Genomic DNA, 26,381 nt, shown 5'->3' on the forward strand with positions numbered 1-26,381 from the left:
AACCTCTTTGCACCACTGAATCAGCATAAAGAGGGTATAGCAAGGCTGAGAATCTGGTCTACTGTCTTGGTATTAAGAAGCCGACAGTTTAAGTTCTCTAGTGCACATAAACAAGCTTTCTTGGGGTGTTGTGGAGCAGGATAGAGGTTTTAAAACAATATCTATTTGTCCCTGCAGTTTCCATCAGGTCTGTTCATAAACCACAGAGCAGAAGGATAGTTCCATGGTTAGGGCACTAGCCTAGTACTTGGGAGATCTGTGTTTAATTCCCTACTCTGTCACTGACTTCCTGTGGTACTTTGGGCAAGTCACTGAGTCTCTCTGTGCCTCATTTCCCCATCTGTAAAGTGTGGGTCATAACACTGCCCTACTTCACAGGGGTTTTGTGAGAATAAACACATTCAAGATCGTTTGGCTCTCAGATACTATGGTAATGTGGGGGGGGGGGGGGGCAGGGGGGCAATGGAGATAGATAAATACAACGGAACTGACCTCTGGCAGGATATTTACCAGCCAAAGTGCTAATGGATAAAATGGACCAGAAACCTTCATCTGGCCAAGATGAAGACTACATCATATTGGAAATTAATTTCCTATACAGAAGAATAGAACATTTCACCCACCAAAAAGTTCAGTGAAACAGATGTAAGAATAGCTGGGCAATACCTGTTCATTGGACACATGAATGCTTAGGTGTCAGTTTCATGGTAACATTCTCCACCACACACAGGGACAGATTTTGGTGAGAGGGGAAAAGAGGAGGATTTTAAGAGCTATCTTGGATCTCCATTCTATGCTATGCAGAAATAACCCACATACAAGGAAACTACTTATTTCAATGCAGTTCTCCCCCGCCATCAGAAACATAGCTTGGTCTCCATAGGAGCTCCACCAGTAAAACTGCCTGGGAGCAGTGCTGAAGTCCCTTATTCCAGATCTCTACCCAGAGGGGAAAAGAACATTATAAAACAAATATATAGACCAAGATCTCAGTGCCTTAGTCAATTAAGTCAATGAAATGGGAGATATAGCTAATGTGGCAGCAGCTGCAGAGAGATAAGGAAAGAGGAAGAACTTGCTGAGTAGGGTGTGTTTGCTCTAACTGGATGAACAGACACCACTGAAGATGGAAAGAAGTCCAGTGAATGCTCTAATCTGTGAACTACACTTTCTTTCTGCTCTTCTGGAAACTGTCTCATAGCTAATTAACTTTAAGGACAGTCTTCTCACAGCTAACCATGAGCTTGTTTCATTTGCTTTCAGCATAAGCTATATATATATGGTATATGTTGAATATAGCAGCTATTTATATATTGGACTGCTTTTTCTACAGGTATTCATTATTAAAGCAGAAACAAAAAAGGGACAAATTAAGCTATTGACTAAATAACAATTGCTTTTCTTTTACATACGACTGTTCACAGCTGATGAGAAAAAGAACAAACAACTGTTTCCCTCTGACATTTGTTTTCTTTTCCTCAACAGGTGTTAACATAAATGTGATTTGCCTATAGGAGAGATATTACATCTTAAATAGTCTTCTTTGGGTCACCAACCTCATTCTCTTTCAAAATCAGCTTCCCCTGAATGATATCAGAGTTCTTTGATTGCCAAAGAAATGTCAGTTTTTCATTTCACTGGATAAGATGGCCTTGCTTTCTTATCTATGATTTATTTCCAATCAATCCCATTTGTGTCAGAATGCATGAAGAGGTCAATTCCCACCAGTACTGCATTTTTAATTAAAAATGCAGTATCTACCAAACTAAATCTTGCCTTCCACTTGATAATCTTGATTTTAGTTCTTTAAGAGCTAACAATTAATTTGAACATATGACTACCTTTTCAGGTCTATCACAATCCTAATGCAAATATTATTGTAAATAACTCCAAGGAAGAAAAAATAGCTGCACCTTGGTTCTACAATTTTCTTTCAATCACTGGGAGGAGGGGAAAAATCAGGGTTCAGCTTTTGCCCACGTGGGTGGAAAACATGGGGTCCATAAGCAGGGCAATGAGATATGATCTCCCCTAGAGAATAGTATGTAGCTGCTCTCTTGATGGTCTAAAAATACATGATGGATCTGATTCTACTCTCTCTCAGTGGACAAAGCTAGAATAACTCCAGTGTAATCACCTAATAAGCACCGTTAGTCACACCGACAAGGTGGGGTCTTCTGATCCTACTGAAGCGAATAGGAACAGGGCCTTATTCTGTAAGTGGTAAATAAAATCCTAAAGTTTATATTTTTCCCCAAGACTATTGTTTTTCACCATTCAGAGCAATTTATTGATAGGATTAATGAAAATACCAAAGAACAAGTACGGAAGAAGTTGTCTCTTGTCTAAAGGAAACACAAACATGCATGTCAGAAGGGCTTGAGCACAGAGCTTTGTTTTTGAAAAGTCGTTCCTTGCCCATACTTATTTTTATAATGTGATTTATATAATAGTTTTGAGATCAGTCAAAACTTAAAAGCATAGCTAACTGTCAAGGACACTGGTAACTGCTAACATGCAAGGTCTTTTGACAAGCACGATCAATTTCTAGCATGAGCGAAGATTTCAGTGGGGATTGGTCTTCAGGGACTGTAGCTGCACTACCTTAACTGATCTGGCTTCATGCTAGCTGCTATGTTTCTCTTTATTCAGGTTGGATTTCCTGATCTTCCTACTGTCACGCCCAAGTCTCTTTCTCATCCAGTTTTATTCTTCAAGCGTAAAACTTAAGCAAAGCATCAAAACAAAACAAAAAACAAAAAAAAACAGTTCTACTGCTTACCCTGGACTACAACTCCCAGAGGCCCTTCCTCTTGCCTCTCTCAGGGCTGAAAGGAGAATATGCCCTTCCCTTCAGTCTCTCTGCTTTAGAGCTAACTGCAGGAGCCAATCCTTTCCCCCCTACACCATGCATGTCCCCTTGGACTGAGCTCTCTTAATCCTTTATAGAAAACACCTGACTGCTTCCAAGCTGCCTCTGATCAATGAAGCAGACTGGCTGGCCCAAGACACCTGGCTCTTTTAGGGGCAGGCTATCCTGTAACAGGGCCATTTGAGAACAAACCTGAGGAAGCTCAAACTAGGTTTATGATCATCATCTGAGGCTCAAACACAATGGTCCCTAAATCCCAGGTCCTGTATGCGTAGCTACGTGGCTCATTGTGAATGCTTTGCCCAACTTTTAGTGTACCTCTGGTTCTGCAAAGGGCTCGCTTGCTACTGATGTAGTCTGAATGTGTGTGTTGTGAACAGGGATATTAGCGGAGTGGAAATTGAGCTGGGATAAAATTTAGATTGGAATCTGTCTGCTGCAACAGAGGAGAATGCTGTATAAGTATGGTATCATCCAATTTCTTTTTTTTAGGTTCCACTTCTGAGCAAAATTTGCACACCTCTCTTCAGATATGCCTATCACATATAAATTTAGTTTTAAAAAGCTTAAATTCATGCATCCAGATAGTCAGTGGTAATCAGAGTACTATCAACTTTCAGCAAAAATATGAATTATTTTACCAAACTGCCACGTTATACATGAGCTACAGTACCTATTATATTTCATCCAGCTACATCCCCAACATTGAAATCAACTCAGTCAAATAATAGAATGTCAAGTAGAATGAATCTCAAAGCTCTCTCCAACTTTATGCTCACTTCTCAGCTGTCAAAACATGAGTTATTATCACTGTCAGAATTATCATCTGAATCTGTAGAAGCATTTGTTTGTTTTCAGCATGTATTTTACTCTTAGTTTTTTCTTACTAAGGTGAGGCAAGCTTGAGAAAGCACAGGTATGCACCCTAGCAACAGAAAAAACAACATATGAAAGACCAGTAATTTTGAGTGATAAAACCCATATGCTAGAAATTAAGCACGAAAAGAAAAACCCAAACCACATTTTGATAAGCAAACTTCTCTTGTATTTATTCTTTTTCACTGAATCTCTCTTCATTTACCAGGCTCAGCTCTTGTGGTGTATTTTCTCCTCAACTGACTGGCAATAATTCCATTAACATACATGAAGAGCATGGCCTGCCAAGGTGTTAGTTTAGATGGAGCCCTAGAGATAAGAACTAAGCTACAGCATCAGTGCTTTTTTGGTCTTCAGTGGCTGAGCAATGCTGAGGCTGATAAAGAATCACAGATATGAAAGATAAATCAAAACTCTTGGGTTCTGCTCTCCTCTCTGGCCCTAAGTCAGTGTTCTGGAAGATCTAAGCAGCCATATGCTGCACTTACTATCTTCATCTCCCTCCCATAGACACGGGTGAAAAGGCTGTGCCAGGATGAATTGGGCAGGAGAGGGGCATGGCCATAGCACTTAGCATTATGGGAATTCTGGGCTGAACATCCCAGGTAGAGCTGCTGTAAGATAAAGGCTGCTCTAATTTATGCCAGTGAGTCTTTAACTTCAATAAAACTCTTTAATTGAGAAGTCATACACATGGTTGGATATCTACATATGCAATTCCTACAATGTGGTTCTATTGAAGGCATACAGTCAGAAAGCAGGAATTACTTAAAGTAATAGTTATTTGTGTGTGTGTGTGTGTGTGTGTAAACAAATATGTATTTCTTATGAGTGTTACAAGTGCTGCTTGAACATGAATAGAATTAGCATCTGAAGAATATTTTATTTTTATACATCATTCTACATATCACTACAATTTAAAAGACATTCTCTCAAAATTCCCTCCATTGCCATGAATTCACAACAGATTCGTGCCTCAGAATCAATGCTTTTATTTAAAAATATTAAAGCTTCTAATCCCTAACAATTGCTAGGAAAACCTTCCCCAAGGGAATGAAGAGTAAACCAATGAAGTGAGGTCTGCCTGACTTTGCATACGCCTGAAACACTTGCTCTGGTGTCAACTTTTGTGACAAAAGTTCCTCCTCTGCCTTGGTGGGTCCTGTGCTTTTTGGCGGATTTGTTCTCCTCAGAGGTTCATGGCAGCCCTCAGTTTGGCCACTTCTGCTACAGGCTCAAACCTGCCATTCATTCACTCAGCTAACTTCATCACTGGCCAGCATGCGGAAAATGAAGAACAATTCCCGCAGTCTCTGTGTCCCACCTACTGGGTCGGGAACAAGCCAGATCCCTTTCCAAATTAGACCTTCCCTTCTAGTGTTTCTCACAGACCAGGTCAACTCCTCCTGTGTCCAATCAAGAGTTGGGAGGAACCCGGGCCTACCCTTTATACCAGGTTCCAGCCCAGGGCCTGTGGATAGCAGCTGTCTACAATGTCCCCTGTATCAGCTGCAACTCCCTGGGCTACTTCCCCATGGCCTTCCCCCATCACCTTCTTTAGCCTGACTGCAGGATCTTCCTCCTGAAGCCTGATCACACTTGTACTCTCCAGTCCTCCAGCAGCATGCCTTCTTACTCCCTGCTCCACTAATTGATGGGAGGTCCTTTTTAAACCAGGTGTCCTGATTACCCTGCCTGACATAATTGATTCTAATAAGTTCTTAATTGGCTCCAGGTGTCTTGATTAGCTTGCCTGTCTTAATTGGTTCTAGCAGGTTCCTGATTGCTCTAGGGCAGCCCCTGCTCTGGTCACTCAGGGAACCGAAAACAATTCATCCAGTTGCCAGTATATTTGCCTTCTACCAGACTCCTGTACCCCACTGGTCTGGGTCTGTCACACTTTGAAATCTATTTCTGCAGATGTCAGTATCAACATTGATAATTTCACTTCAGATCAAACATCTAGCTTTTGTGTTTATCCCAAAAACCCACCTATCTCCTACTCCTTACTTGTTGCCAAAAGCCCTAACTACCCCTTAGCCAAATGTAAAAGCCTTCAACTTCCCCTCTGACATGTTATAATTTAATTATTCATTTTCAATATAAAATTCTATAGCATATTGAAGATATATATGTCAATGTCAGTCATTTTAACATGTGAACTCCTTCACTGTCTTTTATACATGTTCATATTTAATTCACTGAGAACCTCCGCGCTTTATTTATCTGAAGCTGCCATATCATCTGCTGTCTGCTGCAGAAACCAGGGTTTCTTGTTGCAGAGATTCAGTCCAGTTTCTTGCATAGGAACAAAGCCTTTCTTCAATCTTCTACGTGCAACAATTAAAAGTCTTTTCAGTTTTGTAATGTGCTTGTCTTGGCTTCTAAACCAACTCTCAGGAATAATTTCCCCGGCACTTTATTTGAAGTAAGATTTCCTGAAAACCCTGAAAAATGGGTCCCTGAACTCAATATTAAGTTGATATTAATCTGAACTTCGCCCAAAATTTAGGTACAAAAGCATATTCCCTTATTTTAGGCATTCAGTGAGAAGCATTCTACGCCACAGCTTTAGTCAGTGTTATTAGCTTTAAATTCAGCTCTGCTAATTCATGGGGAGTCAAATATGACCTATTTTTGCTTGACCAAAACTGAATTTCGAGCTAATCGGGCTCTTCATTAGAGTAATTAAATTGATTTCAATTAATATTAGTTAAGTGAGGCTGAAGGTGAAAGAGTTAAATCCATTATGGACCATAACTTCTTCCCCATGATGACAGTAAGGGCTACCGCTAATGAAACTTTAGCTTACCCATGAAGTCTCCAGTACTTCTAGGAAAACCTATGCAAGCTGGTCTGCATTTTTCCACAAGCACCGCACAAAATCATCCTCATCCCAGAGACCCACACGAAGCACATGTTAAAAGGAACAGCAAGTCTGGATTTAAATTCCTCTTCAGAAAAAAAAAAAAAACAAACAAAAAAAAAACAGAGTAGCACAACTTACTACATATTATTAGGACTTGTCTATACAGCCCCACAATTTGGACTATCGGGATGTGAGCTGCCGCATGCACTAAGAGTTAAAGCTAACATAAACTAGGTACCTTTCAGTTCGCACCCACACGGGGGAATTACAGCACAATACACTAGTGCATGCTGCAATTCACACACCTGTAGTTCAAACTGTGGGGCTGTTTACACAGCCTCAGATTAAAAAGCTCCTGGAAACGCCAATTTACAATTTACAAAACTAAGACTCTGAATCTCATTGAATCAGAGAAGATGAGCAAACTGGGGCTCTAAAAACTAACTAGTGACATGTGTTGTGTTTTAAGTATCTTTGAACATATATCCCTACTGTCCTGGACTTCTGGCGAAGTGACTAGTGTTTCGACAAGCACTCTGAAAAACTATATTTTGAACTCAAACATGCGCCTCTGTATACCAAGAAAAAACAACCCATTTGAATACTTTTGCAAGAGGAGATTAAATGGATGGAAAAAAAGGTTACTCAGAAAGGGAAAATAATTCTCAGACACTGAAAGTACTCATCTTCAACTCTTTAAAAGAATAAACACTAGTAGTGTAGTCAGTTGCATCCACTTACATGAGATGTAAAAAAGTAGTTCTTAACCTTTTCCACACTATGATTCCATGTTACAATAGAAAACCCTTCTATTTAGCCATAAATAAAAGGGAGGATTATCACAGGCCCACTGAGAGCCTGCGACATAGGACACAGTATTGCCAGCCCTAAATGTTCACAAATCATGAGTCAAACCACAAAAATCATGAGACTGGCTTAAAATTGAGATTTTTTTAAAACAAATTAAAATATTGGGTTCATGTTATTTCTTTTCTGGTTTCTGAAAGATTAGGGTACATTTGGGTCATATTTCCAAATATTTCACCATAACCATGAGGAATTTTTTTTAAAGTTTCCCTGACTCCAGGAACTGGGGCTTTAAGGGGAAATACCATAGAGGTGGCAATTCTGTACTATTATGGCCTTTTTAAATTATTCATTTAACCATTTTTGGAACACCAAGTCACCATATAGCACAAATTAGAAAAAGTTAAAAAGGAGGAATGAAGTAAAAAGCAAGTCAGTTATCCTCAATGCTCTCTTCCCATGCTCTCTTCCTCACCCCAACTCTTTTCTTTTTCAAGATCCACCACTTGTGCTGCATAGCTAACATTAATATAGAAGCATGAGAGGGTGGTTAGGAAGGTCAAAAAGGTCCATCATTTTGGAATGAGGACATACCCAAACTCTAATTCACTCAGTGATCCACAGGCTGAAGTTTTACAATGAGTTCTGGTTTCTATTCGTCTTTCATGTATACTTTAAAATAAATGAATATGGCTTGGGACCACATTGAGAGAGGATGTATAAGGTGGCATAAGTTAGACTCATGGAGCCTGGTCTCTGGTGCAAAACAGGCAGACAGTTACTGAAGAATGTCACTGGTGCAACAAGTGTTCCACCTTGCAGTCTCTGGTATACGGATAGGACCAAGGAAAAGGGAAGTGGTGGAGCACCTCTCTAGTCCTGTTGTTCTTGGGTCTGTTTGAAGTGGGACGTATAACCATGCTCCATCAAATGATCATGTAATATAGTTAGTCTATAGGAAATTTGCCTGGGACCATTTGTATCCTATCAGCACTACCATGTACAAGATTTCCTGAAAAATATTTTTTAAATGGATCTTGAATACTTAGTGCCTAAGTCTCTCTTTGCATCTGAAAAGTTTGTGAAATACTGCCCATCGTTTTCATGCACTTTTAGTCAAACAATGCCCAGGTACAATAATTCAGACAAGTTATTATTGATATTACAGGAGATGCTGTATGGCAAAAGCAGGAAAAACAGTAACATCTTTATGTTCCATTTATCACTTCATTGACATACATCCATATAAATGCAAATATGTTGATTTAATCTGGAAAAAGTGCATTGGATGTGGAAACTTTAGTTAATATTAATCTTTATATTGTTTATACAAGTGAGAGAGGGGCAAAAATAAACCCCTGAACGCCAGATGGCCCTGGTTCATCTTTTTCCAGGTAGTGATTGACAGCAAAGACTTTGATTTAACTTAAAGTTTATAGTTTCCCCTTGAAATAAATCCTTAAATAATTATTCGTTTCCTGCTGAATTATCTTCCATCCTAGATCTCAATCCTTTTTATGAACATTAAGCCTCAAAACATTCCTGTGAGGTATCCTTTACCTGTTCTATATTGAAGTTCTAAGGCAACTGTTATCTTGATATCTAAGCCCTAATATCATAGGTAGATATACCTCATTTTACAGATAGGGAATGTGAAGAATTGAGACTAAAGCCAAAATTTGTTTAGAGTCCAATAACTTTGGTACATCCTTGAGAAACCTAGGTGACTCGAATAGGGTACTGAAGGACCCCCAATTGGTAGACACTTTTTGAAAATTTGTGCTTAACTGACTTGCCTAAAGTCATAGCAAGCGTGTAGCAGAAGAGAACTAGAACCCAGAATTCTCATCTTCAGCAATGGGACTTGATTCCTACTTTGAGCAGCCATTTTCTGTGGACCCTAATGCAGAATCTTTGAAAGCAACAAGTACCTGGCAGAGAGGTTGCAGCAGAATAAGGTACCTATACTTGTGGATCTCACTCTGCCAGGGAGCCCATCCAGTGCATCTTAAAAAGCGAGTGTAGCCAGACCATTCTCCTCCAGTAGCCCTCCTACGGAGCTCCAGACACCAACTGAGCTCACCTGCCCTGTTTAGGCAGGGAGGTGATGAAACACCATTTGCCCTACCCTGGGTTGAATGCCCAAGTGCAGCACCCCCTACACCTTCTCCTTCCCCTCATGCTAGTATGGAGGTTTTGAACAATAAGGTCATGTTTCCTCCCTTCAGGGATTAAAAATTATTGAGAAAAAAAGTCAGTCATGTTATGTGTGTAATATATTACATTAATCCAACACAGTGAGCCTGTTGTACTGTCTGACTCTGGCACTGAATACAAGTCAGGAAGAAAGAACAGCTGACACAGCTTTGTTTCACTTTATGGTTCTTGAATATTCATTTCTTTTGTAAAGGTAACCACAGACTATCCAGTAGTGCAAATTCAGCAGTCACTTGCCTTCCTCCATACTTATGCTCCATTGTACAACTCTGTATCTCAGTATTGAGGACAAACATTCTAAAATCCTCACAAGTCCTGGTTTGGCATCATTCCCATGAATTACATGGGCTTGGTGATATCACAAGTCTAAACTTAAAAAAAAAAAAGGAACAAGCCAAAGTTGTTCAATTACATCTCTACTAGTTTTAATCCATTTCAGTTGAGTTACTCTGGCATTACTCCTGTGTGACTGGCCTATTGACTTCACTGGGGTGGGAGGCAGTTTGCTTAAGGCTAGAATTAAGTGCTATGTTTCTGTGGCACAGCATATTTCACAGCGTGCCATCCACACATTAAAAAAAAAAATGCTGCATGAGGAGACAGTTTGCGTTTGGTAGTAAGTTTAGACTATTTTTTCCCTGAAAAGAGAATACTCCTCTCTCGCTTATAGTCTAACAGGACAAATGTTTAGTTGCCTTTTAGTGCATGGTCATCTGTTTATTTAGTTCATTCAACTGTTGTTTAAATTATATTGCTAATTTATTAGGATGACAACAACCTGAGTCAATAAAGTCATCATTGTTCACTCTATTTACTGTTTAAACCATAAAGCTTTGTCTGAAACAAGGTGGATTGTTAACAAAATGTTTGCTTCAGGCTTTGATTTATAAGATAGTCGATGCCATTTTCACAATTTATTCCATGAGCAAATGTAAGTGTTACAATAATAGGCACAACATTACATTATAAAAATAGGAGTAAAATACAAGCAACTGAATAAAATAAAGCTTATATTGTCACTACTATATATTCAGGAACAGCTTTGGGCATTTCCCCGCTATGATCAACTTCCAAATCTACAGATTCTTACAATGACCAACAGTAACACGAGAACCCATTATTAGCCATTACAAGGACTCACTACAGACAGATTCTGCCTGACTTTTATGCAATATGTTTGGAGGGAAATGGAGAGGTGAGGCAAAAGAAGTCTTCTTCTTCTTGTGCACCTCAGAAAGGCAATGCAGGATTCTTGTCACTGAACTCACACACTTCCCTGAGTTTATGGGAGCTTAGAGACTGCTTCCTATTCCCTCTGCTCCTTTGAGGTATCCAGGAGTGGAGAGGTGGTAGGGAGATAGCTAAGCCCTGCCACTCTTCCTTTATCAATCAGTCATTAAAGGAGCTGGCAGTGGGTATGCAACCTCTGTGTATCTGGGAGTTCCAGGAAACATTTCCTGGTGTGATTTGGCTCTGCGTGCATCCCCCTCCCCTGCCTACATCACAAGACAAAACCAGACCCTAACTTGATATGGGAAGTGGGGGAAATAGAAGGAGCTTCTCCCCTAAATTCAAGGGTACTTGGTTGCAGCAGGGGGCAGAGATGAGAGGAGGAAGGAAGTTTCCATTCCCCTGAGCACAATCCTATAGAGCTCAGCAGGGATTAAGTAGGGTCAGACTGAAAAGGAGCTGGGTAGTGGTAGTGGCAGCAGCTACTCAAGAGTAAAGTTGGGGAGGAAGCAGCTCCATTGCTTGTGAACCATCAGGCATGGCTCTTTCGTTGGCTTTTCCCTCTCTGGCCCATTTTTATGGCCTGAAGAGCAGTAGCTCTGGGTGAAGACTACACTACCCCTCACACCACCTTTCAGCACAACCCTTTAAAACCAGAATGTTTTTTAAAAAACAACAAATATTTATACAGTGCTTGTGAGATGTGTTGGATTAAAGGCCACAGATATTGAATTCTATATCTAGAGATCAGGTACCTTATAAGCAGTAAGAGTGCAAACTTAGATCTCACGCAAACACTGACTCGTACCAATGTGCTGCACCCTATACCTAGGGGGACCTCTGAAAGAATAATAAGGTCAGCCCCCAGGACCTATTTAGCCCTCAGACTCTCTGCTGAGATTCGCAAAAAGAAAAGGAGTACTTGTGGCACCTTAGAGACTAACAAATTTATTAGAGCATAAGCTTTCGTGAGCTACAGCTCACTTCATCGGATGAAATGCATCCGATGAAGTGAGCTGTAGCTCACGAAAGCTTATGCTCTAATAAATTTGCTAGTCTCTAAGGTGCCACAAGTACTCCTTTTCTTTTTGCGAATACAGACTAACACGGCTGCTACTCTGAAATCTGCTGAGATTGCTAGAAATAGAGCTCATTAGTGATTTACTGAATTTTGTGATATGAAATTACACTGGGAACTGAACAGAAACCAGACATTATATATAGACCGTTAAACAATTGTCAGATAGTAGAAAACCTTAGTTATGTTGACCTGGACCATATTTGAATTAGAGACCTAGTAACAAAACATTTGTTTTAACCCCATTCCCAAACCTCAGAGCCTTCCAGTTTTCATCAACAGCCTTTTAAAAATAAGGATTGTTTTCCCTCAGCTCATGGGGCAGAGGAAGGAGGTACTCGGAATTCTTTTCAGCATCTGAAGTTAAATACAGAACTCATATGCCAGCACCAATGTGTACGATTCCATGTAACACTATCCTGAGCCCAGATTTGCTCTATCCAAAGGAGCTCTATACAGAAGGAGCTGTCCAGATTCTTATACTTATTCTGATACAGAGGATGCAATGAAATACTATGTGCAGGGGATCTGTCCAGGTGCTGAAATATGAGAACTGTCAGCATGGGAGCAGTGAGCCATAGTACAAAAAGTAGAAGCTGCATCAATCTAGCCAAAGCTCAGAAGAATTTCTGAAGTTCAAGAGAATACAAATATCTTATATTACAGAATGGATCTGTAATGGCCCAGCTTTTCCAAACATATACTATAGCACTTCCATCCCAACATCCATCATCCTGAATACGTTAATTTCTATAACCTATTTAAGGTATACATTGCTGGCTTCAACCAATAGTCACATAGTCCAGAAATCCTGCAATCTGTTTCTATGGGAGGACTTCACTGGAAGCTATTGTCTGTCTTGTTGGTGAGGATTCATAAGGAAACTTTAAAAAATACTGTACTCTCTATTGAGGTATTTTCTGATAAATTTGCCAGAATTTCACAGATGATCTTGTATGCTCCTATGCTTGTTTTAGAAAAGTCTTTAATAGCTGATAAAGTTTGCAGACCAGATGACTGAACTCCAGCATGTTAATTTCACACAATGGCCAAGAGAACACAACATATTTCATCTTACTTTCCAAATGAGTCCTGAAACAACATGCTTGACCATTCCACTGTGATCCAGAGAGCTCAGCATAGCCCATCCTCCTTCCTATACAGAACTCCACTATATCTTTCATATTCACCCGAGTTGGAATATCCAGACATAGTCCATATATTAACTTTTACCCAATCTTCTCTAGTAAAGTCAAAGACCTCAGAGGAGACAATTCATCAAATCAGTCTAGAACAACAAGAGAAAAACACACACCACCTATTTACTGTGGAGTAGAAGAGGGACTTGATATATCTGTGGAATGTATTACTTTTTATTATGATCTATAATATCCAAGACCTATACAAGATTAAAGTTATAATTATGATACAAAAGGTACCCCATTAGTTGGAATCGGGGTGGGGGGGCGGGAGGAGTATGAGTGCAAAACTGCAAAATCCTAACTGTGCTTTCCTCACTTTTAAATGGTGTTTGCTTTTATAAATACAACAATCTAATAATTTTGCTTTTAATTAATGGATGTTTGTTTATTTACAAGTTTTTTGCAGTGAAGATTTTGTGAGGGACAAGGTGATACAGACTGCCTCATTAACTTTGTCTCTGGCATACTACTTCTGCTAGGTCAGACAACAGTTGGGGAAATTAATCTAACATGTCCTCTTTGATGAGTTAACCTACCCTTGGTTCTCTGAATACATTCTCAGTTTCTGAATGAATATCCCAAGTATAGTGCTCCAGAAGAACGGCACATTATATTCTATAAAATATGCAGTAAGATCCGTAGCACAAACCATGAAATTATGAATTCTATCATTTCCAAATGGATTCCAATTTCTCGGATTAAAACAAGCAGAGAAGATTGGCTACGAGAGAGAATTTCCATTTGTGAATACTGCTCCACAGCAGGAACCTATTTACAGAGGAAATTGCCATAAACAGTGAAATAACTCAAACATGAGAACTTTTCTATGTTCAACCTATAAAGAGTCCTTATGCTGCCTATCCATACCATTACAGTAATTAATATCTTGATATGCCATAGACATCTAGCAAGCTCCTAGTACCAGTAGGTGTCTACTCTGACAAGAGTCTATTTACAGTATCACAGAACAACTAACACTTGTATTGGTTTCTTGGCTCTCACTTCATATAGACTTGATAAGTAAAAAGCAGCAACTGCAAATCAAGCTGATGTTGGGTTTCCCAAAGGTATTCATACACTTAATACTGCCAAGCACTTGTGTACCTTCATGCTTTTGTCTTCAGTCAGTTAAAACTAACATCGCTGTCATTGCACAAGTGATATACTATATACAATTAAATGGAAAATGTGTGACAGTTTGTGATTCTCATAGATACTATACTTGAATGTCTGACTAAATGCTTGAATTACAGGATGCGGATTTACATTTACATTGCAGAATGACATTTACAGCTGCCATGGCAACCCTCCCACACCCCACTCTCTCCCTCCTCCCCTCCAAAAAGAACTCCTAACCCAAATAGAGCTTCCTATAACCAAGAAAGAAACACGTGCTGAAGACTTTATTAAGTCCACTAAGTCAGTTTGTTAACCAGGAAAGTTCTCTGATTCTACAGTGATGGGCACCCAAACAGAGTCCTATAAGAGAGAGAGAGAATTATTCTCTTCGCCGCTATCTTAAAATAATGTTTCTGGGCATGATAACAGTAGCCCCTGAAATCTGAAGATATTAACTCTTACTAGGGTAACATGTATATTTCATTTCAGAGCATTAACCCAAGTGATGTGACTAGGGCCAAGAAATAAAGTTCAATTTCTTGACAGCATTCATGTGTACCAGACTCTCATTGTAGATGGATGGGCAATATTCCATAACCAAATTATCTGGCTGGTTAAGTGATATGCAGATATAGTCACTTTAACAGTAGGTGAGCATAGACCAGATATGCATGGTTTTGATGCTTACCTTGTCGTCTTACTGGTCATCTTTAGAACTTTTACATAGTTGGAAAACTTTAATAGTGCTCAAAGCAGTATTTTTATAGTGCAGTGTTGGGAAATTATATGCCCAATTATGTGAATAGTAATTTTGTATTTTCTTGTATAGTGCACTAGAAATGTACCTTATAATATTTCAGTATGCAACAGAATCAGCTATTGCTGTTCCTATAATTTGTTTCAAACATCTCATATCTGTCAAGCTAAGGTGTGTTGTAATAAATGAATAGTGTGTATTCTTTCTACATTTGCATTTAGTTTCCCTTTGCTATTAATGCCGGAATCACCCATCAAACTGACTCAGTGTTAATGAGACTCAAAAAACAAGAACAAAAAGTCCTTCAAACAGCCACTAACTCATTAAATAGGAAAAGGCACAATCCCAAATAAGCACAAATCCCCTGAACTGGCAGAAAGTGTTTTGTTTCTCAATAAAAGAGAAATTGTGTTTTAAGATTTTGATTTTAAGAGTTCTAGAAATTCTTAATTCAGTCCCTATTTTTCAAGGAATTATTCATGTATCTACCTCTTGCTCATGCATATCTATTTGCAAGATCAGGAGCTTAAAATAGAAAACAGGTTAGCTGCATTATGTTTCTATTAAAGCTGGTCAAATTATTCATTGCAAATAAATTATCTGGTGATCCATAAAGTTATCTCAAATAGTTTATGCAAACAATTTTTAGTCTAAAGGAGTTCACTTTGACTATTTGCTGTTTGCTTCCCCCCAAAATACACACCTTTGGTACCTATAGTTCAGCATCCCTCCTCCTCCAGACAGGTTTTCAAGTTAATCGATACTCCCACAAAAACAGCTTTCAGAGTAGCAGCTGTGTTAGTCTGTTTCTTATCCCTGAACAGATTACTCTGACTTTTAAAATAGAAGTAAATGACAATTAGCAAATATTCTTCTTTGTCCATCAAAGGAGACTTTAGATTTAGAACTAGAAAGCATCTAAATTTTAGAGGTGAAGTCTCCCCTTTGTTGTTACTGCCTGGTCTAGATACCAGGGAGAACTCTACAGATGGACTTAGCTGCCTTTAAATGCCTCCTTCCCTTCCAAGCAGCATTTGTGGCTATGAATTTCTCTAATGCCCACATTTCAGACTGTGAGAAGGAATTCATTTTCAGAGCCATAGCGCCAATCACAAAAGAGGATTTGAAAATAATTCCATTATAGAAGCCAATATTGAATTATTACATTGTGGCTGATGAAGTAAAATGGAATTACTGGAGAAAAGCATAGAGAAAGCTTATGCTTGGGATTCATGGAAGAGCCTAGTTTCAGCATCATTACACTACATGTACATAAATAATAGCTGGAGGAAATTCCCTACTTGAATACAGCATAATGGTTTTAAAGTAGGTTAAACAGCTGCAGCAGATTTTCCATCAGAACACAAGTTTTCATGTTTACCATTCTTCACAGGACATTTTAAATGACAAGTGGAATAACTCCTGGAGTTGGAAACGCACATTTCTTGGATGAGTAGACTCATTTTAGGGGCTACAAAGCTGGTGGGTCATGCTCTGGATCTTTACATTTGCTGCCAGTTTTGAATTGTTAATTCTACCTCCCACTCCACCCAATGTTTTGTATCTAGGAGGGAAAGAACACTTCCAAGATTTCTGAACACTAAAGTCCTGATCCTGTAAGCAGCGGCACACTGGCAGAAGAATAACCCACACAGAGCCCCATACAAGCCATCGCGTTCCATGCAGGACTCTGTCTGCATGGTTCTCTTTGAAGGATCAGGGCCTAAACTAGTAGGGTGACCAGACAGCAAGTGTGAAAAACAGGGACAGGAGGTGGGAGGTAACAGGCACCGATATAAGACAAAACCCGAAATATCGGGACTGTCCCTATAAAATTGAGACATCTTGTCACCTTATAAACTAGTGAAAGATACATAGGATAGATGAGAGCTCTAGAAATAGGACCACGGAAATTATTAAACTGAAAAGAATTTTAGCCTTTTCAGTTGCTAATTTGAAACTGATTTCCACACATAAAAGGCTAATGCATTAATAAATGGAGTCATAACACATGACCTCTAATTAAAAATGAATCACGTGGTAAAAAACAATTTAAAAAACTACTGTAAAATGAACCCATTTATTTTCAATGTCTTAATAATAGTATCACTTTAAGTGATCTATTGATTTGCAAAGATATGCATTAAAACCCCTCTCTTATTATGTTCTGTTTATGAAACCACAGGGCTAGAGTGGGTAATTCTTAAAAACAGAAGAGTTCTCATGTCAAAGCAGGAGTTTTCACCTTTAGATGAAGTTATATTAATGAAGAAGCAGGAGGAGAATATGCATTACATGGCCTTTGTACAGCTTCCTTCTTCATTATCTTTGAGCAACATTTCTTGGGCTTAACATTTGGAGTAGGAAAGATTTTGCCTGTGGGGGATAGAAAATGCCTTAATAAACTTCTCTACCTACCGTAGGATTTATATTTATTTATTTAATTATATAAAAATAAATAAAATAAATTTTTAATTACTTAAAGAACTTAAGATGATGCTGGTCTATAGCCTTCATTTTCTGCTTAAATGTGTGTGGTTTAATACATAGTACATTTATTTCTATTTATGCTTTTGTGACATGTTTATTTAAAGAGTCACAGACTGTGCAGTGTGCCTGAGTTAATATTGCTAATGGAACTTTAATATCTTTTTATTATTTTGGCCCTAAAATCCCATTCGCATCTTTAAAAAAAAAATCTAATACTTAGCAGGGCTGTTTTTCCAACATACCACCAGTTGTTGTGTGAGTGCAGACCCCACGTAAGATTTAGCCTTGTCAAATGCCCCCTCTCTTACATGTCACTCAACAGGCCCCAGCTCCCTCTAACATTTAGGGCATTCTCATAGGAGAGGACAGCAGTTAGTAATCTGCCATCTCCCTCCTCTCCCCACCCCCTTTGCTCCCCTGCCACACAGACATTTTCAGGAGGTGCCAGGTGGTTTTCTCCATGTCTTCTGGATAATAGGAAGCTTCTGGTAGCAGCAGGACTGTGAAAACTCCATCCATTAGCGCTATACATTAGACTTGTGCATTTTGGGGAATCTAAGGCAAAGAACCCTATGGCCTGGGAAAGGAAGTGGCTGTTAGGTATTAAAGGTCTAACAACAAGAATGGGAGGAATGTTGTAGGAAAGGCAGGCAGGATACCTGCCTTCCCAAGCCCCCTCTCAGAAAATCCTTACACCATTTCCTGAATTGGTATATGTTGCCAGGGAAGAGAAAAGGCATCCCCTTTCCCCAGAAGTGACAGATTGGGGAGCAGGCCAGCTAGCTGCCCTTTGGGAACACCAGATAGGCTGGAAGGTTACAAGACTGCTAGGCCATGCCCCATCCAAGAGACCAATAACAGCAAATGTAAAGGGGAGCCTGCAAGCTGTCCTGCGGTGGCTCAAGAGCATAAGTACCAGCCTCAGGGCAGACTTTTAAGAAACAGGGCACAACCCCCAAACTAGTGGTGAGTTCTATACTTCGATTTCACCAACCAATCAAATGTAAACTCCTCATGCACTATAAACAGCTTTGACATGGAGTCACAGACAGTCCCCTTACGTAATCTCTATCTTGCCACTCAGGAAGCCTATCTTTGCGATAGATGGTCTCTTACATCAAGGATCATAGCAATATTCAGGTTACTCCCAGTCCCAAAGGATGAGTCACTTACCCCAGGTCAAGTGCACTTCAGATTTCACACCAAAGACAAAAGCAACACTTATAGCCAATTCTATAATCAACTCTCTAAAGATACATTATATAGGAAAAGGAAACAAGAGTTATTTACAAGTTTAAAGCAGGTGAACATTCACACACAAATGAGTTACAATCTCAAGTTTCAAAAGGTAACTGAAGCTTCTATAATAAGCAACTCTACGTGTCCTTTAGGGCTATCCCAGGCTAAAAAATAGAGTTGTGGCTTATGCCTAGAAAACCTTGCTCCTCAGAGTCCAAGCAGCATATCAATACATTTCCTCCTTCTTAGAGGTTGTTTATTCCTTTCCTGCCCCTCGCACTGAGCTGCAAACTTAGCTGATGGGAGGAATTCACTTGCATGATTCATATTCATATGGGGCGAGAGCAATCAATGTATTGTGTCTTCGTTAATATTCCACAATAGTTCATCTGGTGTTAATGGATCTTCCCCATTGGGCAAGACATAACATTTTCTGTTGGAAACCAGCATTTCACATCAATTAATGTCTCTCCTGTCTGGTATTTTACACAGTTACAGAGGCTTTCAGTACAAATACTATTTTATAATATGGGCTACAGATGTTATAAGTGAGATTAATGCATGCAGCAATTTACAAGCATTCAATAAAGAATGAATACTAAACACATTCTTATAATGCTAATACCTATTTCAACTATATTAATACATGGGTGAGACAGACCAATCTGAGCTATGTCTTTGCCAGTGTTCAGTTGAGACATGGGGACCTTGGCATAAGCTGGCACCAGGTATGCTATTGTCATAGAGCCCATAACAATTATGGATGGCAGAGTTATGAGGGGAGTTGTGACCAGGGGCATGTAGGTATCCTATTATCTGCTTCACATGAGAGCAAGGAAAGGAAAGAGTTGTCAGAGAGACTTCCTTCTTCATCATCACATGGCTATTTCAGTGCAAGAAAGTAGGAAGGAGTAGGTCTGCAAGCTTGAAATCTCTTCATGGAAAATGCCCTGCCATCAACCTCCACTCTATTAAATGGTGGAGACTCCAGCTTGAGTACTTCAGCTGATTGCCTTCTCTCACCATACTGTTCTGCCACACTCCATAGCAGCAATTGCTCACATAGGAAAGTCTCAAGTGATGTAGGACTTTCTAGGTCAAAACCAGATGTTCAAATCCACTTGGAAACCAAGAGGTCCAATGCTTAGCTCCCATGAATGTAGTGGACTAGGTTAACGTAACAGCTATATTCAGTGGAAAGCCCGAGGATGAAATCCTGTTGCCATTGACTTCAGTGGGACCAAGATTTCAGCCTCAGGGTTTTAAGCCATTATATCATTTTAAATATGCTTAGTGTACTTTTATGAAAGCATTTAAACCAACAGCTCTTCAATGGTTCATATACTACCTTCTTAAAAAATGTTGTAGTGAGGGGACTCAATGGAACATCCAACTCACATTTCATAGTTGGGACCTCCTGATTAGACAAGGATGCAATTTGAGATCTTAAATCTTTCAAAAAATGTCTGTATAGCTTTAAATTTACAAATGCGAACACTTAAAGGTGGAAGGGAAAGTTACCCCTGTCAATACCTGAATGCAGGAATCTGTGTTCCTCCAGCATGTATGGAGACCGCCATCATCTAACACACAGCAGGGGCCTGCATTCCTCAGAGTATTTTTAATGTTATCCCTATCACATACTTACAAAAAGAAATACTTAACATGAACTGAGGTAAAAGGAAAAACAGTATTCAGATGGTCTATAATAAAATGTATAATTTTTAAGTCTTTTCCCATATTCAGGAAAGATGTGGACAAATTGGAGAAAGTCCAGAGAAGAGCAATAAAAATTATTAAAGGTCTAGAAAACGACCTATGAAAGAAGATTAAACAAACCCAATTTTTTTCAGTCTGGAGAAGCGAAGACTTGGGGGGGGGGAGACATGGTAACAGTTTTCAAGTACGTAAAAGGTTGTTACAAGGAGGAGGGAGAAAAATTGTTCTCCTTAACCTCTGAGGATAGGGCAAGAAGCAATTGGCTTAAATTGCAGCAAGGGTAGTTTAGGTTTGACATTAGGAAAAACTTAACTGTCAGGATGGTTAAGCACTGGAATAAATTGCCTAGGGAGGTTATGGAATCTCCATCATTGGAGATTTTAAAAAGCAGGTTATACAAACAACTGTCAGGGATGGTCCAGATAATACTTAGTCCTGCCCTGAATGCAGAGGGCTGAGCTAGATACTTCTCAAGGTCTCTTCCAATCTTAAGTTTCTATGATTCAGTTAGCAAGTATGGGCTGTATCCTGCAGCCCTTTCTCATATGAGCACTACCACTGATTTTAATGGGATTGCTCAAGAGAATAAAGGCTTCAGGATTGGATCCTTTACAAACAATACAAACAGGGTTTTGTATTTAACGCACATTTCAATTCACTTTTAACCATCAAAAAACGCCTCTATAGTCTGTCAAGACATTTTTGTGGAGAAAAGGAGATCAAGGATATCAAAGCAAAGGTTATTTCCCTGGCGAAATTCCTGCACTATCAGAATCAATTTTGTTTTGTTTAGTCAGATCACAATTTGATTGTTGAATACGTGATTGTTAGTCTATGCATTTCTAATGCTCCCAACACAGCAGTATCTAGGAATGGTACTATAAAGGAACTACTATCTACCTCATCTTTATTGTAAGGAACTTAGTGGAATTCTCTATTATTATTCATTTATATTACAGTAGCACCCGAAAGATCAAGGCCTTGTGCTAAGTTCTGTACAAAGAGGTAGCTCCTACTCCATTTTTCTTTAGTAGCCATGAGACTTATCTTTTAAATTAAACAATTTTGTATCAGCAGGACTGAACAGTTATATTGTAATGGACTCCCTGTTCCCCAGTGACTGGGTTGCAGGTGCTTTAAGAGAGAAGCTGCAGGAATGCAAAATTTAACAAAGTGCTCTTTTGGTGAGTGGCACCACTTGTTCTCAACTCTAGGAGAGAAGGTGCTGCAGCATGAAGACTTGTGACCATGTTGTTTTGGGGCTCATGACAAATCACAGCATGTACTCTGATAGGGGGAAAACCAACAAATGTTTATTGAAGATGGTCATCCCCTTGGAGGAGGAAGCACAGGTGTGATCTGCACCCGTGTCACTCAGACCATAAGCAGGTCCCAGGTAGAACAGAAAATACCCCAACACCAGGCCTACCTTCCCTCAGGGAGACTCTAGCCCCCTGTGGTCTGGCTCCAGTTAGGCCTTTCTTCAGGGAGTTAGTATAAGAATTCTGCTCTTCCTCTCAGCCTCCTCTCAAGAGAGCTGGCTCTCTCCTTTTAACCATATCCTCCAAGCCTGAAGCTCTTGCAGGTGATGCAGGGTGGGGCTAATTGAGCCCACAGCACCTATGTTATCCCTTTTCTGGTCAGTGTGGGATTTGCAAACTCCATCACAGGGTTGCATTCAAGTCTGTTGGATTCTTTAAGGCAATGTGGTCTTGCTTCCTTCTTTCAAATACCTCTGAGGCTACAATATTTTGCAGAGGAAAAACAATTAAACTTTTTCTCTCTTCTACTGAAGAAATCATCAAATGAGCACAGAATTCTTTACATTAGTTCACAGATACAGAGGTGAAGTAATTAGATTCAACTCTGAGAGCAAGTGAATACAAAAGATCAACATTCATGTGCTGCCATCCATACATTTTATATTGGCACCACAAAAGGGAACTTCTTTCTTCATTATCTAAATCAATGAAGACTTCTAAGTTATCAGAGAAAAACAACAAGTAGTTGGAGCAAAATAGTCTGAATATGAGTGAACAGTTAATGATCAAAATTAAATTGTCTATTTCCCAATTGAATGCATATAAATGCACTCATAGATAAGGATGCTAGCTTGTTTTCCTTTCATTATTAGTCATCACATAATCAGCATATGATGCTTTTTGTTTCAATGTCAGTTTCATAGTTCCGGACACAAACTGTAATGAATAGTTCTGATGTTCTCCAAATAGCACAAATATTTATCCTAAATAAATCAAGCCAAACTATGATGTGAACAAGAATGATGGTGGCAGGAACATTCTTCAGGAGACTGACTTGCAGCTGGCAGCCTATGGGCACTGGAGATGTAGGATGGAGTCAGTTCTACTGACTCACTTTCCTGTCCTTAGAGAGTTGCTCACAACAATTTCCACCATCAGTAACAACCCACTGGGGTTACCTCCAGCACCACATAAAAATCCTGCTGGGACACTAAGGAACCTAGAGTAACTCTCAAACCAGTCATGAGACACACAGAACCCTAAGCCAAAAAGGCACTTAGCAGCAACACACTTCTAGATCACATTGTGGCCAAAGTCAGGTTCAGAGAGAAAAGGGGGGTAGGGGGGAGGAGGAGGAGAAGACTCGCAGGCTATGCAGATGGTACAAAGTTTAATCAAATCCCTGCAGCACAGTTAAAAGTCTATCAGCGATATATGGGTGATGCATAAATGGTTCTCAATGTCAAAGAGGCTGCATAACATTCAGGAGATTATGTACCAGTATCCAGGGCATAGGATTTGTCTGATGGACTTGTCCTTTAGAGACTTACCAATGAAAAAATACACCCACATTAATTAAATGTAGTTAAACCAAGCAGTGAAAATAAATAAAGAAAATAATAGTCTAGAAAGAGAGTGCCTTCTAGGGGTTGTTCTGCTAGTATTTCCAAAATGTGTGTCCATTCCGTCTAGTCTATCACTGGGGTATCTAAGAGTATGTCTACACTGCAACCATGCACTCACTTAGACATATCTGAACTAGCTTTAATCTAGCTTGCACAGGTATCGGAGCAGTTAAACCACAGCAGCACAAGTTAGCTGCCCAAGTAAGTACCCAGCGTTCTGTGTTGACACCCAAGCTAGCATGGCTTCACAGCTATCAGTACTTGAGCTAGCTAGATTAAATTTATCTCAGACACATCCACATGTGCTGGAATCACACATTCCAATTACACTGTAGATGAACTCTAAATACTGTATCATAATTTGGAGATTAGAACTTGGTGCAATATTAATATTTCCACTATTTCTATCACATTGAACCAAACACAGAGGGCTGAGGTTCCATTGCCTTGCACCTTATACAGTTATTGATGCCTTCACAGAGTGAGCAGAAAGTGGATAGAAACGGCAACATTTTAAACCTGTGTCCACAGGTCTATATGATTGCATAAGGTAGAAAGTTCTCTATACTGTCTGAGGAACAACTGGTGTGAGAAGACTTTCACTGTCACAGAAGGCAACATTTGGCCTAGTATATGTATGTAGTATCTTCCTCATATTTCTGTATGTTACATGCTATTCAGTGATTACATTTCCCTCCACACAAAACTCTCTCTCATTTACACTTAGTGATGGAGAACTTCACAAGGTTGATTAGTTGAATTTAGTATTCAGACATCAGATTCTTTCCCTCTATTACATTAGTCTAGCAACTCAGGATTTACATCATCAACATAACCAAACATCAATGGCCCATCATGATTAGCTCAAATTTTTCCAAGACTCTTTGGAACTGATCAGGAAACCTTGGGAGAAAAAAAATATATATATATGCTTTTTGGGATATTCTCAATACTAGTTCTGTGACAACGAAGTAGGATAAAACAGCCTGATTCCCTTGCATCCATACACCCAGGAGTAACATCATTGAAATCCATGGAAAAAAAAAATCACACACAATCAAAATCAGTGTAAGTGAGAACACAATTAGGCCAACAGTTACATTCAGAATGTTTCCTCTTCTGAACTTTTCAGTTGCTAAGCAGCATAGATATACACAAACATTTAACAAAGGCTATTTCAAACTAGGAAAAAAAACACTTTGGATTAGGCTTGGCTTGAGGTAATTCTCACATTCTCCTCACTCTCAAATAGTTCACTCATCCCTAATCTACACATGACTGGATTTGTGGACTACACCATGGCCAACATTGCACAGAGCATTTATTTTCTCCCAATACATCAGACACATCAATGCATTAAGAAAAAACTGTTTAAAAAAGTGAAGTTACATAAAACACTCAATAGCAATATGCAGTGATGATTTACATGTTTCTCAACAACATTTTCTCCGCTAATCAAATAAAAAGACACAGTTGTATTAGTGACACACACATCAGAATATTCTGCTGTTACTCTGGCTACATAAAGTATTTTCCAGTTTGATTATACATCACTACCAACATACCTGTCATGGAGCTTCCGACAGAGAATGTTTATGTGAATGCAGCATTTTCCACTGTTCTCAATACTGTCCTCATCAGCAATTGTCTGTTTATCTGAAAAATTTCCAGTCCAATAAAGACCACAAAACCTGGATGATCACATGGATTTGCCAGACATACGTCTTGGGTTATTTCAAGAGAGCATTCTTCATAAAGACAGCAAGTATCCATAGCTCTAAGATGCTCAGTCAAGTGTGGCAAAATATATATTATTCTAGAAGTGATTTGCTTTACAGCATCTATTGAATCAAATCTTCCCTCTTTAAAGGAATAATTCTGGAACAAACTGAAAAAATGTTTGCAAAAAGAGAAAATATTAGCCTGTTTTAGACTGTGCCCAAATGACAGTCTCATCCACAAATATTTATGGGAACAAAATTGTGCCTGCAGTTACTTTTAGCAGAAAATTGTGAGCATAACAAAGGAGACCAGGTTTTAAAAATCTTACTCAAAATGTGCAGACATGGACAGCTAGCCCCCCAAAAGCATCTAAATTTGGATTATTTTTCCCTTCTAGCTTTTTGGATTTAACTGCCTACATACAAATTATTCCTGATCCTGAATAACCTGTACTAAATTAAGCATCCTCCAATCCTGTAGGCAGTCAAGGAATACCTCCCTAATGGAACTTCCTCCCTGGGGAATGAGGGTACATAGTAACAGAGATGAATTAATCAATTGATCCATAACACCTGAGCACAGATTAACAGCTGTAGCTGTGACAGCCAGGCTGTGGGAGGAGTTTCAGCTGTGTGACAGCTAATATGGGAAAGAATGTGGGAGGGATAGTTCTGTGAGGAAAGAATGTAGCAACATGGAGGAACAATGAGAACCTTTTGATCTGAGTTGTTCTTAACAAGGCACTCTGCTGGTGCAGGTGTATCAGGACTAAAATGGAAATATTTCTGTACTTCCCAATCAACATACAGCATCTACTTTTAGGTGCCACTGACGGACCGTTCCAGAGCTTCTTGCTATCAATGCCTCTTGCTCCTCCTTTGGCAGCTAGCACTTCCAAGTGACTCACTAATAATATGCAGACTGGGGAGGACGAGAGAGAGACTGGGGGCCAAATGGTTTATCTTCAAAATACATAGCAAAGGGCTTGTTGTGCCAGTAAGATGGCTGTGTTCTTGACAGTGTGGCACCACTCTAACACAAGGGGAGCACCTTAAAACATGATGTCCCCTGACTGGGGCATAATATTTCCCAGAGCTCTCAATGCGCAGAGGCAGCATGCCTGCTGACCCACCCCTAATGAGAGTGCAGTTTGCACTCCCCTTCATAGCCAGCCAGTGCTCTAGACCACTGCATGGTGATGTCAAAGCAGGACCTGTCCCTGCTCCTCTCCATTGTTTGGTAAGACTTGCACTGAAAGCAGTTCATGATAGTATCATCCTGTGTTTTTCCTGCAGTA

General features: G+C 39.5%; 1 long non-coding RNA gene across 1 annotated transcript in view; it reads right to left on the reverse strand.

Moving 5' to 3' along the window:
• The window catches only part of LOC122455893, a 46,142-nt gene extending 20,575 nt beyond the window's left edge, over positions 1-25,567 (reverse strand). Inside the window, exon 1 of the long non-coding RNA XR_006274401.1 lies at positions 24,928-25,567. This is a non-coding gene — a long non-coding RNA (uncharacterized LOC122455893). The remainder of the gene's footprint in view (positions 1-24,927) is intronic.
• Between the last annotated feature and the right edge of the window lie 814 nt (positions 25,568-26,381).

Source organism: Dermochelys coriacea, chromosome 9 (assembly GCF_009764565.3).
Source record: "Dermochelys coriacea isolate rDerCor1 chromosome 9, rDerCor1.pri.v4, whole genome shotgun sequence".
NCBI classification, from domain to species: domain Eukaryota; kingdom Metazoa; phylum Chordata; order Testudines; family Dermochelyidae; genus Dermochelys; species Dermochelys coriacea.